This window comes from Echinops telfairi, unplaced genomic scaffold, assembly GCF_000313985.2.
Source record: "Echinops telfairi isolate 266 unplaced genomic scaffold, ASM31398v2 ScPeMD7_3;HRSCAF=10, whole genome shotgun sequence".
Classification (NCBI taxonomy): domain Eukaryota; kingdom Metazoa; phylum Chordata; class Mammalia; order Afrosoricida; family Tenrecidae; genus Echinops; species Echinops telfairi.
The window spans coordinates 50,562,848-50,567,665 of NW_022103899.1; the positions used below are offsets into that span (position 1 = coordinate 50,562,848).

The window sequence follows — 4,818 nt, forward strand, 5'->3', positions numbered from 1 at the left end:
GGGTGCCTGCGCAGCCCGCGGAGTGAGGTGGGAGAACTGGGGAGCTGGAGAACTGCAGGGAGTGGTGAGTGAGGGGCCTCAGAGCGGACCAAGTGGGACGAGGCCTGCGTGGGCACGGTAGGGTCTTCTAAGCTTCAGAAGCGCTGTGACTATTGAATGAATGAGAGTAAAGACGGGAGCCAAGTTTGGAATAGAAGAGGGAAGGGATGGGGGTGGTGCCAGTGGTGGAGCAGGACACGGGGGCCCTCCGGAGGACTTCCCGTAAAGATGGTGGAACCACAGGAGAATGGCCTGAAGGAGCTAGCAGAGTATGAGCACGTGGAAGATGAAACGTTTCCTCCTTTCCCACCTGCAGCCTCTCCCGAGAGAGCAGATGGGGAAGTTGCTGAAGCCCTCAGTGAAGAACTAGACGAGGGAAGAGTACGTGTCCCTGGGCCTCCAAAGAGAACCGTGAAGAGGAAGATCCCCAAGCCGGATGTGCAGAGGTTCATCTCAGAGAGAGGGCTTCCAACCTTCGGGCATGTGTTTGATGAGACAAAATTCAAAGGTAAAGGTCATGAGGCTGAAGACTTGAAGAAGCTAATCCGACACATGGAGCACTGGGCACATAGGCTATTCCCTAAATTGCAATTTGAGGATTTTGTTGACAGAATTGAATACCTGGGAAATTAAAAAGAAGTTCAGACCGGTTTAAAACGAATCCGACTTGATCTCCCTATTGTACATGAAGATTTATTAGCAATAAAGATGAAGGAGGGGAACATAGCTACCAGGATGTATCTGCCACCGACCTACACCCTTTTATGACGACCTCATCTGAAAGTGAGAGGTCTGCTCCTGAGCCAAATAGAAGCCTAACGGAAGAGGAGCCACAAAGAATGGAGAGAAATAAACAGCTGGCCTTGGAGAAAAGACAGACAGACAAAGTTACTGAGGAACAGCCAGCCGCTAGACAATGCCTTGCTCATGGATACACCGGAGGCACCTACTGAGGAGGTTAATACAAATGAAGATCAAACAGAGGGGTCAAGTGGACTGAATGAAGACATTAGAGACAATCCACATAATGATGCTGCCGGTACTGTAAAGGCTGAGTATGAATTACAGTGCGAGAAAATGCAACTGGAAGAATTTCTTCAAATGCTGCACCCAGAAACATTTGCCAAAGTGGGACAGACCTCAAATTCGAAGTGAAACCTCTTAGCTTCTTGTCACCCAGGTCTGGGGTCGCTGTGTACAGTTGATCTACTTTGAGTGAACGTCACCTGGTAAAATTTTGGTTTCAGGTTTCTGTTTAAAACAGTGGTCATGTGCCACTTTCTTACAAACTGGTTAAGTCTTATTTATTCTCTTTAGTGTTTATTTTTTGCATAGATCATTGGGACTTAAAAAATGATAGTTGTTAATAAACAATTTCTGCTGCTAACATAAAAAAAAAAAGAGAAAGAAAGAAAGATCAGTCCACCAAAGCACAGAGCAGCAATGTAGAACAGTGAACAATGAGTAATTTTTCATGCTGACAGGGGATTCGGAGAAAGGATGAGCAGGCGCATAAGGCACACAGCCACAAAGCCTATACGAAATATAGCTGTGCCCAAAGCCAGGAGAAACACACATGACGGTGTTGAAAGATGGATCCCAGTCCTCTCGCGTTCCTGTCAGAGGCTGCTGTGACAGGCGCAGTGGGCGTGTGTGTCCCAGCATCTCTTATGCTGCTAGACTTGGTGGTGTCCCTTGGGAGAACTGGCTGAGTGAACTGTGGTGATTCACAGGAGTTCATCACCTCCAGCAATTAATTTTATCCAATTTATCCGTTGAGTCATTCAAGGCGCATTTGAGTAAGTCAAATACCATTTTTGATTAGCTTGAGAGTAGCTAAAAAAAATCAGTAGTCTTTTTCAATATCTATTAAACGCCAATAGAAATCTGACTTGATGTCCCAAACTTCATCTAACTTTGAAAACTACCATTCAGACACCCCTTTCAGTAATGCTGCTTAGAAGAAAAGAGCACTACAGAGACTGGGGAGACTCTTCTAGGAAAAAGGCAATTCCAGAAAGAACCCTAAAACTCAACCACGTGTGTTGAGCAGAGTTGACTTCTTACATTAAGCCTAACACTTTCTCTCCAGGTGGACACCTGACTCCACCCCCCTTTACTCCCAGCCTTCATGAGGCATCTAGTTACATTCCATGTGATCCCTCAACTCCAAACTTGTCCGGCCTGCCCAAGCCCTCCTTGCGCCCAGAGTGTCCACTAGGACAGTCCTGGAGCAAATTAGGCCTCGCCCCAAATTCTCACTTTGACCCAGAACACAAACTCCTCTGGGTGTTTTCTGAAGCACATTCGAGGTGCCCCCACATACTTAGAGGGAAAACTCTTTAAGACAAGCATCCTGCTGCCCGTTGATTCGAACTCACAGTGATCCTATCGGACAAAGTAGAGCTCCCCTTTGGGTTTCCCAGACTTGAAAGCTTGCAGGAAGCAGTCTCAGCTTTCTCCCTTGAAGCAACTGGTGGGTTCTCAGCACTGAGCAAGTGGGTAGGAACTCGGGGCTTAGGCCGCTGTGCCACCGGACCTTCTGGGACGGAAGCAGCCTAGCACTGATCTATTTCGTTTGCGACGCTGAACCAGAAGGAGCATTTTCCTTCCAGTTGAAGATGAACAGTAAAGCCTTCCAATAGTAGCCTGATGTCTGCCCTCTCCCTGCTTAACCTGAATCTGTAAAGTGGACCCACAAACGGAGGTACTCGGGTACCTTTTCCTGGCCCCAGCACTGTCAGACCACTAATAGCATCTACACATATATTCCTTTCCTCTGGGTCCATCATTGTTAGGCCTTCCCCTGGCAACCTGGAACACACGCCACATCACTAAAACAATGCTGTTGCTCAGAGCAACAGCTCTCGAGCCTCCACTTCCAACCGAATGCACAAATTTCAAAACTAGATTCGTTCAATTATTCTCCTGTTTGCTCCTTTACCAAGGATACAGGCACTCTTAAGAAATTCCCAGGAATCTTCAGATTGGTACTAATACAAATGCCTGATACCCAAACTCCCGGAAGTCGCTAGGTTTCTCTGGAACCTTCCTATATCCTCCTCACAGAGCTCTCCTGTCTGTCCTCCGCAGGGTAATTCCAAGGTCATGCTGTGCTCCTCATCCTTCCTAGCTCTATCCTTCCCTTGGAGCAGAGATGACGAGCCATTTGTGGAGTGTCCCCATTTCTTTCCACTCCACACTTGGTCTCCCCCGTGCTCTACACAGCACACCCAGTCCAACTTGCTTTCCTCCCCCATCAGAGAGGGATGCTGACCAAACAATCCGGGAAGCTGGATGAAACGAATTAAAACGCAGCAGGGACTGGAGGAAGAAGACTTCTTAACAACCTTGCTTGCTGAAAGTAAGACAACTAGAATCAGGCTATTTTTAAGGCTGTGTCTTAGAATGCAGCTAGATATGAAGGACTATGACAAAGCAATCAATAATAATAACATTCAATTGTTCCTGTATTCTTTTATCAACAATGTAAGGTACCTTGCACACACAATAAAAATCACTTGAGGAAATAAACGAAGTTATCCATGGTGTTATCTTGGAATAGTAGAATTATAAATGTTCTTTTCTCCTTTGTGCTAACCTGCATTTTACAAAATTCATGCACATGATTTTATAATCAGAGAGTTAATCTTAAGAAGAAATTAGCAAACTTCATTTTAAAAATCAGGCAACATTTGACCTGGAAGTCTAATTTTAAATAAATGTCAAAGATCTCCAAAAAAATAAAACTCTATCCCTCAAGGAGAACGCACACTTCCCAGGAGCTGCTATCCAACCCAAAAAACCCAAATGCATTGAGTCGATGCCAACTGAAAGTGGCCCTACGTAGGGTTTGCAAGGATGTAGATCTTTATGGGCACGGACACCTTCATTTCTCTGAGTGGTTGGTGGGTTTCAACTGCTGACCTTGTGGGTAACAAACACTTACCCAACAGTGCTACCGGGGCTCGGGGATGCTTTAGTACAGCTTTGTAACCAGACAAATGGGTTCACAGCCTATGTGGGAAGCCCCTCCTAAAACACCAGCTCCAAACCCCAAACCAAACTGACTGCCACAGAGTCGATGCTGACTCACAGGGACCTTAGGGGACAGGGTAGCACTGGCCCTTTGAGTTTTCGAGACTGTGCAACTGTTTTTAGGAGTAAAAGGCCCCATCTTCAATTGAGGAGAGGCTAGTAGTTTTGGACTGCGCACCTTGAGGACTGCAGCCCAAAGCATAAACCCTGCATCACAGGGCTCCGTATAGTGCTAGGTACATGTGCAATAAAAGAAAAGTGGAGGGTAAGGTATGTACAACAATGATCATCACTGCCATGGTCAGGTGGAGAAGCTCTAGTAATGCTTTCTCTCTAGCCTCAAAGCAACACTACTTAATCCTAGCAATGAACCCGAGGAAGAAAGAGAGGGACATAGGAAAGATGCAGGAACCTACAGCTTAGGCCTGATTTCCCTTAATGAGCGCACGCTCTTTACCACAGCAGATAGACAGTCCGTGGGTAGAAAGACCAATCGAGTGCCGACAGTCATCAGGTTTTTTAATGAAAGAGTAGAATAGGACAAAACATGGAAACAGTATTGTTTCAAGACACGGATGCCTAGATTTCTCCTCGGTCTGGTGTAAAACAAGTCCACATGGAAGGAGCAGCTGTGCAGTAGCAAACACCTGACTGGCTGCTCCCATGGGGATTTCAGCCCTGTAACCCTAAGGAGCAGTGGAACTCTGAAATCGCAGGGTCCTGGGAGCTAGTCATCTCAAG

The 4,818-nt window shown here is 46.4% G+C and overlaps 1 protein-coding gene and 1 pseudogene across 1 annotated transcript in view; one reads left to right on the top strand and one right to left on the bottom strand.

Annotated features, from left to right (window-relative positions):
* The window catches only part of AP1S3 (adaptor related protein complex 1 subunit sigma 3), a 131,521-nt gene that overhangs the window by 27,817 nt on the left and 98,886 nt on the right, over nucleotides 1-4,818 (bottom strand). The window lies entirely within an intron of this gene.
* Nucleotides 268-1,194, top strand: LOC101642341 (annotated as a pseudogene).